Genomic DNA, 14965 nt, shown 5'->3' on the forward strand with positions numbered 1-14965 from the left:
AATTGGTAAAATAAATAGTACAAATACAAAAGTAAAGCTGAATTCAATTCATGCAGCCAATTCATTTCTTTATAATTGTGACGTTTGGATTATATATGTGGGTTTCATGTTTCTAAAGGTATTTCCGTTGAGGCTTGACATATCTTCAATTCATATTGCCTATTCAATTCCCTAAAATTGTTTCATCTTTCACTACTTATTCTTTATATTTTATCTATGGCATTAAAATGTTCATTTAATATTTGTTCTTTTCACCTTCATAACAGTAATTATATATTCATGCAACCTTTCTCCTCTATTTATCTGTTAAATCATGAGAGGCGCGAACTCAATTATCTAAATTTTTTTCTACCAAGATCATTGTCAATTGAAAAAAAATCTCTCTCCACGAAGAACACTATTTTTATTTTTGCATGTCTGATCATCATCTCCAACACACCAAATTCATCCTCAAATGTTAAATTAGGTATGTTTATTATTTCTTTTTCCAGTTACTTTTTACTATTGCTTGATAATTTCATCGCTTTTTCTTTCATCCATTTAAATATACAGGGTGGTTATTTTTAATGTAGTGGCTGTCATATTTGGACTATGATTTTGAAAACCAAAAAACTTGAAGACAGACTAAATTTTGGGACCAAATTAGCATAAGAAAAACTTAATTAATTTGTCGCCTTCATAATATTTTAATGTATCGATTTTTAAATCTGGACTATCTTTTAGGTTAACAAAAAAGTAAAAGTCGATCCTATACATAAATAGTTGCCTAATCATCTTATTTTCATACATAGGTTGTCGTCTTCTTCTCTTAAATTGGTGACAAGAATAGCTGTAAATTTATTTGTTTAATGTTGCAAGTTTAGAGGATAATCTTGTTGCGTTCATCATATTAATCGAATTGGATCACCCTTAATCAATTTGAACTTGTATTTTTTTTCCTTCAATATTGGTATTACTCATTACAAATATGTTTTAAATATCATATTATATATCATTTTGTATTGATTGATATGGGATATACGTGCAACATACGTGTCCAGATACTAGTAATTCATTAAAGATCAAAGGATTAATTGTATACCTCCAATCATGCGAGAGATTTAATTTTAATATACACTTCAATCAAATGATCTAATTGTTTCTATCTATCTTTTAATTTTAATATAGGTAAGAAAGATGAGAATATTGCAATTTGATTTACCACTTTTCAACCAAGAACAACGTAACAAAAATTTAAGTTATATACATTAATAGTGTAAACATATTTTATATGTTGGAATCAGCAGAATAATACTGAATATGGTGTATTAGTAATGTGGGGTTAGTAATGCTAGGATTATTTCTTATTCACTGTTAGTACTGAATATGGTGTATTAGTAATGTGGGATTAGTAATGCTAGGATTATTTCTTATTCACCGTTTGGTTTGGTGTATTAAAAATAACATACATTGCATGAGGGTGTATACATGCTTATCTATGTATTAAAAATTATGGTATTACTAATGCCATGGTTTGCTATATATTTCTTATACATAGGATAATACCAAATAGAGTGTATAACTAATACATGTATTAATTATACATGTTTAACCAAAAAGTGGAATTTCGGTCAAAGCTTTATTTTAGAAGAACTCGGGTTACTGATAATCAAAAAATGAATAAAGGAAATTGATTTTGCTAACAATAAGATGAACAGAAGAAAACAAAGTAAATCAGTATATTCCGATGATAATTTGTGTCCTTACAAATGATCAGTCTTCTCCTTTTTATAGCTATTTCTAAGATATACGTTTTGCCTTTGTCATAATAAGGTCATTATAGACAATTAAAGGCATTTAATGCTACGTTACAATGACAGTCATTATAATTCAATACAAATTTTCTAACGTTTTCAGTATTTAATGCTTATTAAATACTGTATTCATACTCTCTTGTGCTGTCAGATTCATTCTCCTTAATTTTTGGACTTAAATAGGTACGAGCGCCGAGTCTTTTGATTATCTGCTCGTGTCTCTGCTCGTGCCTCTGCTCGTATCTGTTGCAACTCGTGCCTCTTTGCTAATTATCATTCTTTGACCAGTCTTCGTGTCATGACATGTCATCTTTCAATTACTTCAATATATATAAACTCAATTTTTTCCAATACAGATAGTCCCCCCACTTGCCATTTATTCGTTAATTGAATATTTGGGAAGTGAATTTTATTAAAGCGGGAATATTTGCCGCCATTAATTCTCTTATGGAATCGACGCTTTATTTGTCACTTCCATTTAATGCCTATTACACGTGGCATCTTTTTATTGGTTCTGCGATTTTGCAGCGTCTTTTGAGGCTTTTTTACGGCTTCACCAATTACGAACCAATTACGAAGCGACAGTTCTCATTATGACCTTTCCATCATTGCACCTTTTCCTTTGACGGTTGCTTCTTAGTATAAATATAGTTTTCACCTTTGTCTTTCTCACATAAAATTCTCAGAATATTCAATTCTTGTTTGTTTCTTCCTCGTAGTATCATGTCTTCATCAAACCCTAACCCTAGAAGAGTTCCCATAGTTGATAACTTTCCTCTTGCCCCTAGTAGGAGCAGAAGAGGAGGTAGACTACGTAATTTAGGATCTCCATCCATACGTGGTTCTTCTCTTCCTTCATCTAGTTCCAGTCCTTCTTCTAGAACCAGAGGTTCTCTTTCTCAAAGGTCTTCTTCTAGAGGTAAGGAACCCTCTGAACCTCTTCGTGAACCTTCAGTAGAGGAAACAGTTCCTGTGGAACTATCTTTCTACAATGATAGAGAGTCCCTTAGAAACCAAGTGTCCTCTTTAATCGTGCTGATATCTACCCAACTTAGATCATTGAAGGTCTGATTTCTTTAGTTCGTAAAGACTGTCATTGGAGTCATGACTTCCCTATTATAATTCCCAATGCGAATCAAAGAATCACCTCCTATTTAATTGGGTTTTCTTTTGTTTATACATACCCTTTCACATTAGGCTTCAAACCTGCTATTGATCCTATTATCCTCGAATTCTGTCGTTTTTTCGACGTCTGTTTAGGTCAAATTGGCCCTATAGTGTGGAGGGCTATTGCTTGTTTGAGGCTTTTGACCAATATGGCCGGCGTGCCTTTTACTTTCTCTCATTTAATTCATCTTTACTCTCCCAGACTCTCTCGCCAAGGTGTTTTTACTTTAGTAGCAAGGAGCAAAAGAGTTCTGGTTAGTCCAGAAGATGACAGAGACCGTAGCTGGTATGCCAGGTTTGTTGCTGCCCCCACTGTTGGTTTAGTGGGTGATGAAAATGTTCCCTTCCCTGAGAAGTGGAATTTTGCACGTGAGTTTTCTTTTTAATAACTTTCTCGTACCTTTTTTCTTTAATTTTGATGATCATTATCTTAATTTTCCTTTTCTTTTCCAGCAACCATGGGAGTTGTTGATGAAATTTTCAATTTCCGTGGTTGGGTAGGAAAGTTGTTAAATACAACCCCAATGGAGGGTAGATCTTGGAAAACTCTCTCCCAACGATTTGGTTGGAAAGTGAAAACTCATGGTAAGAGTTTTTTTTTTTATAATTTTTTTTATTACTTTTTCCAGAACTTATTTTAATCCTTCTTTTTATCAGGATTTGCCGTTCGAGGTATTAGTGCTGAGGCGGTCGTAGCTTCTCGAATTTCTTTGGAAAGGGCCCAAGAGATAATTTTGGGCTTTTCATCGAAAAAAAAAGCTACTGTTGACCAAGACTCTGAAGAAGAGGAAGACGGGGGTTCCTCGGTAAAAAGGCCACGAGCTCGTAGACGAATCATTTCTGATGATGAAGCATCTCCCCCTCGTTCTATTCCTCTTACCGAGTCTGCTAAAGCCCCGGTGATGATTCCCGATGATGATGTTCCCACTGCTGCTCATGATTCAGTTGAGCAGCTTTTTAACCGCGGGTTTGGTAGTGAAAGTTTAGGTCCGATTTCTGATGAAACACCCCTTTCTTCTTTTTCTACTCCCGTTCCTGTGATACCTCCTTTGCCGGTCGTGGCTGTTACCGTTCCTCCCCAGGCTGTTCTGACTGCTTCTACAGTTCCTCCTTCGACTACTCCTCCTTCAACTGTTCCTCCTTCAACTGATTCATTACACTGAGGTTGGTTCCTCAAGTGGAGGTGAGGCTATGAGGCAAGTTACGATTGAAGTTCCTGCTGAAGGAAACCTTTTGAGGAAGTCAGGCCGAGCTGACGTGTGGTTGAAGCCTTTGATTGGTCCAGTTGAAAGGGCTAAGCTTGATGGCCACAGTTCTTTGACCTTGATTCTTCTTTAAAGGTATCCTTTTTGAAGGTTGACTTCACCCTTTTCTTATTTTTAGGGTTCTCACTTTTTCTTTCTTTGTTTTTTTTTAGATCAATCTCATTGGCACGGAGTTTCCCTCTCAGAACAATTAATGCATGATTATCAAGTAGAGGCAGACAATTGGAAGGAACAGTATGAAAGTCTTTAGATCGACATGGAAATATTAGAAGAAAGCAAAGGTACCTTAGAACAGCAGGTAAGGGCTTTGACTTCAGAGTTGGCGGTTGAAAAAGCTTCCTCAAATCAAGCAAGTAAGGAAAAGAATCGTCTTGAAACCTCTTTTTCCGAGCAACTCTCCAAGGCAAGTGAAGAGATCAGAGAGTTGAAGGCTCTCTTAGGTGAAAAAGAAGCATATGTTGGTGAACTCGTGCAGACTCTGACCCAAACTCAAGAAGACCTCCGGGAGTCTTCTGAAAAAGTTCGTTCCTTAGAGAGTTCACATGCTTCTCTTCAAACTTCCTACGATTCTGCCTTGGCTGAGAATGAGAAGCTAAAAAGTGAAATTGCTGACTGGGAAAGAGATTACGAGATTCTTGAAGACAAAACCGCAATTGAAGTGAGTTGGGCGTTTTTAAATTCTCGCCATGATACCCTTGTTGAAGTTAGCCAGGAGAATTTTAATTTGGAATCTGAGTTAGCCAAAATCAAAGAGACTATTGAAAAGACTCAGCAGTGCCAAGATTTTCCTTCTCCCGTGGCTGAAACTTCTGAGAACATTGAAGATGATATGGGTATGGTGAGTGCTCCAATTCCTTCGAGTCAAGTTGAACCTGCTCCTGCTGATGATCCTGCTTCAGTTCCTTCTTTTATTCCCTAGTGACAAGTTTATGACGCATGATTCTCTTTGTTATATTTTTTTTTCTTTGGTGGTATGTGGTTGAAACCCTTGGTTGTTTTTAAGGGTTTGCTAAAAACATTAAGTCCCCAGGCCTTTTATGTGGCGCTTTGTATAAACAACTTTTGGTTTATGACTAAGTTCGTACTTAGTCTAAACTTTTTTTTTTAATATTAAGAAGTTTGTTGTTTGAACTTCTGTTTTGTTTATTCTTGCCTTTACATTTAAGGACTTACTGAATAACTTGCATTTTTATTTTGCAAAATGCTTTTTTTTAACTTCATGAATACTTGAATTAATCATGAATTTTATAAAAGAGGGCCCTTTTATATTTCAACACTTAATGAAGAAGACGTCTCAACTTCATAATGGTGTTAATGTACGATAAAAGAAATAGGAATACACATATTTTTTGGAATAACTTCGACAAGTTTTTATTCGAACTTTGTCAAGCTTTAAATAACATCTTACATGTATTTGAGTACCTTCTATAACTTTTTCGTAACTGTTTTTCCTTACAACAGATTTTCAAAAGAAAATAAAACAAGGTTTTTATATAATAACCCGTTTCAGTACATGTAAATTGAATATAAGGTTTTTATTTATAACCTATTTCAGTACATGTATATTGCCTTTAACCTAACTGTGATGAGGTTTTCTTTGGCTTTTTAGCTCGTAGCTTTGTTCTGCTTTTTCTTTGGCTTTATAGCTCGTATCTTTGCTTTGCACTTGACGCTCTGCACTTGACTCATTTAATGAGTAAATTTTTCAGGCTTGAACTTTGATCGTTTCTCAATCTTCCTTGCCTTCTTTATACATATGTCTATGTGTATTATATAGTCCCCCAAGTGTTTGAGCTTTGAAGCTTGAAACCTCGAACACTTGATTACTCCTTTCGTTTGGTCCTCTTTCTGTAAAGGAATAAAACACACTGGACTCAGAGGTACAATTTTAGATGAAGACTGCTTAACCCGTATCAATTTCTATCAGAATAGGTGTAACCCTACATCGGAAATTTTAATTTATTCCACGTGCCTTGCAGGTCGTAATTCATCATTTAGTACGGTTTAGCTTTTTGCCTATCATCTAAAATCATTAGTAAAATTTTAACAATTCAAAAATAGAATTTTAAAATGAGGATACCTGACCGTCGGTATTCCTTAGAAATAGTATCTCTTCAGGTGAACGGTATTCCAGTGTGAAGGTAATATCTTGTCATCTATTGTTTCCAGCTCGTATGCTCCTTTTCCCGCAATACCATGAATCCTGTAAGGTTCTTCCCAGGTTGGGCCTAATTTTCCCGTATTAGCAGTCTTCATGGATTGAAAAACTTTCTTGAGTACGAAGTCCCCAATCTTAAAGTATCTTAGGTGTGCTTTTCGATTGTAGTATCGTTCCATAACTTGTTTTTGTGCTGCCATCCTTATTAACGCAGCTTCTCTTTTTCCTTCAAGTAAATCAAGATTTAGCCGCATTTCCTCTTCATTGGAGTCCTCATTTGTTTCTGTATATCTCGTGCTAGGTTCTCCTATCTCCACTGGAATCAATGCTTCAGCCCCGTATACTAGTGAAAACGGTGTTTCACCCGTGCTTGTTTTTGCTGTGGTGCGATATGCCCATAAAACACCAGGTAGCAATTCTGGCCAATTGCCTTTGGATTCTTCCAATCGTTTCTTTAAATTGTTGATAATAACTTTATTTGTTGACTCAGCTTGTCCATTACCTACCGGATGATAAGGTGTTGAGGTAATCCTTTTGATCTGCCAACTTTGAAAAAATTCTGTAATTTGTGTGCCTATAAATTGTGGGCCATTATCACACACGATTTCTTTTGGTACACCAAATCGACATATGATATTTCGCCAAATGAAATCTCTGACCTCTTTCTCCCGTACCTGTTTAAATGCTCCTGCTTCTACCCATTTAGTAAAGTAGTCAGTGAGTACAAGTAGGAATTTTACCTTACCTTTTGCCTGTGGTAGAGGACCTACGATATCCATCCCCCACTTCATGAAAGGCCATGGTGCAACAACCGGATGTAACAACTCTGCAGGTCTATGCATGTTATTACCGTATCTTTGGCATTTATCACATTTAGCCACGAAATTTTCCGCTTCCTCTTCCATTTTAGGCCAATAATAGCCTGCTCTAATCATGGTTCTTACCAGTGATCTCCCTCCTGCGTGATTTCCACAATGCCCCTCGTGTATTTCTCTTATTACATATTCCGTTTGAGAAGGACCGAGGCATCTTGCTAAGGGACCACCGAACATTTTTCGATAAAGATTGCCTTGCTTTAAACAATATCGAGCAGCCTTTTTTCGAAGCGCGTGAGCTTTTTTCTTGTCTTCAGGGATGGTACCATACTGCAAAAAAGCGACAATCTCGTTTCTCCAATCTCAGGTTAAGTTATTGAAATTTACCTCATTTTTATCTGGATCGAGTACTGAATGAAACAAATGAATTATAGAAGCATTTTCATTGCTCGCCACGTCTGCTGCAGATGCGAGATTGGCTAAGGCATCTGCCTCGACATTTTCTTCTCTTGGTATCTGCGTAACTTTCCAGGTTTGAAATTGTTTGATCAAATCCCGTACCTTTTCTAAATATTGCTGCATTCGTGCCTCCCTAGCTGTATAAGTCCCCAGCATTTGATTAACCACGAGTTGTGAATCGCTTTTAATGTCAATCTGATCAATGCCAAGCTCTCGTGCCAGTTCTAAACCTGCAATTACTGCTTCATACTCTACCTCATTGTTAGTTATAGAATGACATTTTATGGCTTGTCGAATGATTTCACCCGTAGGTGGTACCAGAACAATTCCTAAACCTGCCCCTTTCACATTAGATGAGCCATCAGTAAACAAGGTCCAAATTCCTGGATTAGATCCGTTAAACACTTTTAGTTCTTTTTCAGCTTCTAATTGCATCCCATGGCTGAAATCAGCTAAAAAATCTGCTAGCACCTGAGATTTTATTGCGGTTCTGGGCGGGTATGTGATGTCATATTCGCTTAATTCTATAGCCCATTTGGCTAACTTACCTGATAACTCATGCTTGTGTAATATATTGCGCAATGGATAGGCAGTTATTACTGAGATAGGGTGGCATTGAAAATAAGGCCTTAGTTTTCTAGATGCCATGATTAATGCAAGTGCAAGATTTTCTAATTGAGGGTACCGCGTCTCCGCATCTAATAATGACTTGCTAACATAATAAATTGGAGATTGCTTACCCTGATCTTCACGAACTAGAACAACACTCACCACTACCTCTGATACAGCCAGATAGATGAGTAATCTTTCCCCAACCTTTGGTTTTGCGAGCAATGGTGGATTTGAAAGGTATATCTTCAGGTTTTTGAGTGCTTGTTGACAATCCTCAGTCCATTCGAACCGATCTTGCTTTTTAAGGGCTGAAAAGTTTAAAACATTTTTCTGATGATTTGAAAATAAATCTTCCAAAGCTGCAATTCTCCCCGTTAGTCTTTGCACGTCTTTCTTATTTGTAAGCATGTCAGGAATTTCTTCAATGGCTTTAATCTGCGCGGGATTTACTTCAATACCACGGTTAGAAACAAGAAAACCAAAAAACTTACCTGATGAAACACCAAACGCACATTTCTCGGGATTTAGTTTCATATTGAATTTTCGTAAAATCTGAAATGTATCAGTTAAATGGGATATATGATCTCTTGATTGTTGAGATTTGACAAGCATATCATCTATATAGACTTCCATGGTTTTTCCCAAATGTTCTTGAAACATTTTGGTAACCAATCTCTGGTATGTGGCACCAACGTTTTTGAGACCAAAGGGCATTACTTTATAACAGTAAGTCCCCCTGTCTGTTATAAATGAAGTTTTTTCTTCATCTAAGGGATCCATTTTGATCTGGTTATACCCTGAATATGCATCTAAAAAGCTTAACAATTCATGTCCTGCAGTGGCATCAATTAATTGGTCGATATGTGGTAATGGAAAAGAATCTTTGGGACAAGCTTTATTAAGGTCTGTGTAATCTACACAAACTCGCCATTAGCCATTCTTTTTCTGCCATTCTTTTTCGGCACCACAACAGTATTAGCTAACCAATTAGGATACTTTACCTCGCGGATAGACCCAATTTTTAATAGTTTTTGAACCTCATCTTGAATTACCTGATTCTTGAAAGTCCCCTGCTTTCTTTTCTTTTGTTTGATGGGTTGATATGATGGGTCTTCATTTAACTTGTGAGTCATTACTTCCGGTGGAATTCCTGTCATATCAGAATGAGACCAGGCAAAACAATCCACGTTAGTCTTTAAAAATTCAATCAACTTACCGTTCATATCGCGGCTCAGGTTAGCCCCAACGTAGATTTTCCTTTCTGGCCATTGTGTAAATAACTCCACAGCCTCCAGTTCCTCAATCGTTGTTTTGATATTTTCATTTTCCTCTGGTTCTTGAATGGAATCGGGCCGTGAGTCCACATCTGTTCGCCCTTGTTTAGTTGAGGTTTGTATTGTGGTATCCTCAACTGGATGCTTTAATTGCTATTTGTCTTCGTTTCTCGTATTTGAATCTGCTACAAAGTTGATGCCTCTGGATGTTTGTTTATCCCCACGAATTTGACATATTCCCCATGGTGATGGAAATTTGATAACTTGATGCAAGGTAGATGGAACGGCATCCATCTCGTGGATCCATGGTCTCCCGAGAATCATATCGTAAGCCATTTCCAACTCTACCACCTGAAATTTTGTATCCTTGACAACCCTTCTGCAAATGTAGTAAGCATTACCTCCTCTTTTGTCACAACGCTTGAGTTGTCGAATCCAGACAAGGTATGTGCCTTTGGTACTAGCTTATCTTCAGCTTACATCTCGTGCAGTACTCTTAGCAGGATAATGTTCACGGAACTACATGGATCAATCAAAACTCGTTTCACATTAGTACCATGTACAAGTAGAGATATTGCCAGTGCATCGTTATGTGGAGTTAACACGCCATCCGCATCTGCATCATCAAATATAATACTTTCTTCCTCCAAAACATGTCGAACCCACTTCCCGTGGGTAATTGTGACTTTTGAAACTTTATTGGCTGCTGTGTACGTCACACCATTAATTTCTTCACCTCCGTTTATAACATTAACGGTCCTTTTGGGAGAAGGCGATTTAGGGGGCTCCTGCCTATTCTTCATGTATGCTTGCTGACCTTTCTCACTGAATAATTCGGTGAGATACCCTTGCTTCAACAGATGATCAACTTCACCTTGTAGCAACCTACAATCTGCCGTTTTATGACCATGATCGTTGTGAAATTCGCACTAGTGATCAGGATTGCGCCTGTTTGGATTTGATCTCATTTCTTTTGGCCACCGCACCTTATCACCCATGCTTCTTAAAACAGCTATGAGCTCGGAAGTGCTTACATTAAAACTATAACCGCCAAATCTTGCCTTCAAGTTTCTATCATCATCCCGCGACTCTCGCGTGTTACGATCATTCCCAAACCTTGATGATGAGCCCGACTCTCTATTCCTCGATCTATGATCGTACCTTGAATTGTCATGTTTTGATCGTGAATCTTTTCCCGCTGGGCCCATATATGGTTCGTGTCTATTTTTACCGGACCTTTTTTCTGTCTCTGCCCGTCTCGAACTCACCTTTTCCTCTTTTTGAGACCGTGAGATAATATCTTCTTCTATCCTTAGCTTCGTGTTATACCTGTTGTAAACGTCATTCCATGTTGTCGCTGGGAATTCACGAAGACTTTCCTTGAGTCGCCTCGTGGCTTCTGAGCTTTTTTCATTCAAATTACTAGTGAAGGCTATAGCTACCCAATTGTCTGGTACACGTGGTAACGTCATTCTTTCACGCTGGAACCTATCCACGAACTCTCTAAGCAACTCTGAGTCCCCTTGTTATATTTTGAAAATATCTTCCATTCTTTTTTCGACTTTTTGAGCTCTTGAATGTGCTTTGATAAATGAATCTGCAAGCCCAGCAAAAGAATTTATAGAATTTTCGGATAAAACAGAATACCATGTTAATGCTCCCTTAGTGAGGGTTTCACCTAATTTTTTGACCAATATTGATTCAATTTCTTGTTTGGTCAAGTCGTTGCCTTTTACGCCAGTTGTGAATGCAGTCACATGGTCTCGTGGATCAGTTGTTCCATCGTATTTTGGAATATCGGGCATTTTGAATTTCTTTAGAATTGGGAGGGGAGCAGCACTTGGCTTTCAAGGTTGTTCTGAATATTTGTCCATATCTATCCCTTTGATTACAGGCGGTACTCGAGGTATTTGCTCTACGCGGTCACTTTGCTCCTTGAGCTGTTTCTGCAATGTTAATACTAAATTTTGTAAACTAGAATTGACTAAGTTACCTGGTTCTCCATCTCGTGACTCGCTGGGGATTCCACCACTGCCCGAATTAGCAAGCCTAGAACGAGGGTTTTCCAAAGTGTTGTTATTTGGAGTTGGTGTTGGTGGTGCAACAGGTAACTGGCTGACAAAGGCCTCAAGAGCTTTATTGACCTGTTGAGCGATTAGCTTTTGCAAAGCTTCATTGATATTTATCGTTTTCAAATTTAGCATTTGCATTTGAATGAGATCCATCAGGAGGGCCTTCTCGAGACCGCCGAGGGGAGCTTTGTGGAGAAGGAATCGGGGTGCGATCATCTTGTGAATTCCCCTGGAGTTGATGGTTTCCTTGATTTCCTTGGTTTCCTTGATTGTTGTCATTAACGTTTGACATGGTTGATGCAACAAAAAAGGTTAGGTTAAGAAAGAATAGATTATCTGATTCCCGGTAACGGAACCAATTTTGTTTAACCAAAAAGTGAAATTTCGGTCAAAGCTTTATTTTAGAAGAACTCGGGTTACTAAAAATCGAAAAATGAATAAAGGAAATTGAGTTTGCTAAAAATAAGATGAACAGAAGAAAATAAAGTAAATCAGTATATTCTGATGATAATTCGTGTCCTTACAAATGATCAGTCTTCTCCTTTTTATAGCTATTTCTAAGATATACGTTTTGCCTTTGTCATAATAAGGCCATTATAGACAATTAAAGGCATTTAATGCTATGTTACAATGACAATTATTATAATTCAATACAGATTTTCTAACGTTTTCAGTATTTAATGCTTATTAAATACTGTATCCGTACTCTCTTGTGCTGTCAGATTCATTCTCCTTAATTTTTGGACTTAAATAGGTATGAGCGCCGAGTCTTTTGATTATCTGCTCGTATCTGTTGCAACTCGTGCCTCTTTACTAATCATCATTCTTTGACTAGCCTTCGTGTTATGACATGTCATCTTTCAATTACTTCTTTATATATAAACTCAATTTTTCCCAATACACTCGTGTTCTTGTGACACCGGGTTCAGGGATGTATTAGACGTTGGGCTGTTTTAACTTCCGCATTATTAATTTGGATTATTTGAGTAGTTTCGGTTCTTTTCTCAGTAACTAATATTGAACTGTTAAAAATGGATAGAATGTTTTAAGGTTGGCTTACCTAGCAAGTGAAATGTTAGGTGGCATCACGGTCCCGATGGTGAAAATTCCGGATCGTGACAAGTGCTAATAGATATTTTCAGTTCATTCATGTATATGATGTGGTGATGATTCGTATAGTCAATTCAAACTTACTTAAAATTTGAGAGTTGTTATTGTATATGAATATTCTGATAAGGGAAACAATTTGACTCTGCAGATGTGAGTTGTGCTTTTGATATATCAAGAAGACGTTATAGATAAGCTGCTTTGGTTGCTGTTGCATATCTAAATTATTGCTATATTTTCATTTGTAAGTGCTTTCAACTCTAGTATAAATTGTGTTGGAGTTTTATGTACGGATTGTTTTGTCTAAATTATTTTTCTGCACTAAAAAATAATCATTTCCCAATTACTTGGCAAACAATGGTTAAATATTCATAAGTGGACCAAAAAATGATCATCCAACTGTCACGACCCTAGTTCACCAATCGTGAACATGTCATGACGGCACCTGGTCCCCATGACCAGGTAAGCCTAACATTTGCGGAAATATAATAATTGCGAAAAAATAGAGAAAATCAAATCAAATATCTAAAGGAAACTGTACCGAATGCCGCTTGGCAAGTACAACTCAATATCACAAGTCTAAAACAATTCCCAAAACCCGGAAACTCACGGGCAACACAGGCTACAGAAGTGTATAGTAAAGGTTCCAAACTCCAGAATTTCTAACAACCGAAAGAAGGAAAACTAAGTACTAAAGATAGAGTAAGAGGGAGACTCGTCGGTCTGCGGACGCAGCAGATCTACCTCGAAGTCTCCGTAGTCCTCCTGCCTCACTGATAGTGCGCCTGAGTGGAGGTACCTGGATGATCTGCACATGAAAACATGCGCAGGAAGGGCATGAGTACACTACAGCGGTACTCAGTAAGTGCCAAGCCTAACCTCGGTTGGGTAGTGACGAGGAAGGTCAGGGCCCTACTGAGACAAAATATAATAATAATAATAATTTAACAATATAAAAATCTAACAGATATAATAAGTACAGCAGTGAGATAAGACAAGTCAACGAGGCTATAACAACTACACGAGTACAGAATAAACACAGAGTAAACACAGCTCAATACCAATGATAACAATGAGGGTCTCCCAGGATACCGTCCTGTAGCCCTTTTTTTCTCAACTGTCCAGTGGATCTCCCGGGATACCGGTCCCGTAGTCCATCATATGTGTACATCTGAAGGATCTCCCGGGATACCGTCCCGTAGTCCAACCACCAATGTGCAGGGGGATCCATCGGGAATCTAACCCGCAGTCCCAAAGTAAAAGTGCAGGGGTATCTATCGGGAATCTAACCCACAGTCCCAAAGTAAAAGTGCAGGGGGATCTATAGGGAATCGAATCCGCAGTCCCAAAGTAAACAAACAAGGGGGGGGGGGGTAGCTACCGGAATCCCACATCCGTAGTCCCAATGTAAATGTGCAATCACAACCAGAAGGTACACGGAAACGAAGTACAAAAGACAAGCAACAGGTAGTACTGGCTTAGCATGCTTTACGTAGTACAGTTAAGGCAACTTAAGCAATTAGGCAAGTTAAATCAACTAAACATGCCTTCCTAATCTAGCACAGGTTATAATTGCAAGTAGAATAAAGCAAATATGAAAGGAACTCAATCTCAATATCTTAAGAAAACCGGATTTTCAACAATTGGCTCAAGTACGCGCCCGTCACCTTGCGAACAAGGCACTCAAATCAACAAATAACAAATCTTAAGGGGAAAGGTCCCCCCCACAAGGTTAGACAAGCCACTTACCTCGAACCGGCTCAATATCACTAGAAACCGTGCCTTTGCCACGAGTATCCGACTCCAAATGGCCCAAATCTATCAATTCAATTACATATCGTAAATAATATTGCAAACAACTGATTCCACTATTAAAGTTTAAGCTAGGGCACGAAAATAGATAAAATGACCAAAACGCCCCTCAAGACAACATCTCGGAATCGAATAATTTTCACATTTTTAGAACCCTCGTACTCTCACGAGTCTAACCATATAAAAATCTCCCAACTCGAAGGTCAAATGCCCACTCAAAACTCAATAGTCTAGCCAATGAAGTTTTACCCCAAATTATCCAATTTTTGGTCCAAAATTCGAATTCCAATGATGTATTTAGCTATATAATGATGAAATATAATGAAAAGGGATCAAGGAAATGTTACCCAATGATTTTCTCTTCAAAACCCACTCAAAATCGCCTTCTCCCGAGCTCTCAATCGATTTTCAAACTTATGAAATTAAACCCT

The sequence above is a fragment of the Nicotiana attenuata genome, chromosome 5 (assembly GCF_001879085.1).
Source record: "Nicotiana attenuata strain UT chromosome 5, NIATTr2, whole genome shotgun sequence".
In the NCBI taxonomy this organism is placed as follows: domain Eukaryota; kingdom Viridiplantae; phylum Streptophyta; class Magnoliopsida; order Solanales; family Solanaceae; genus Nicotiana; species Nicotiana attenuata.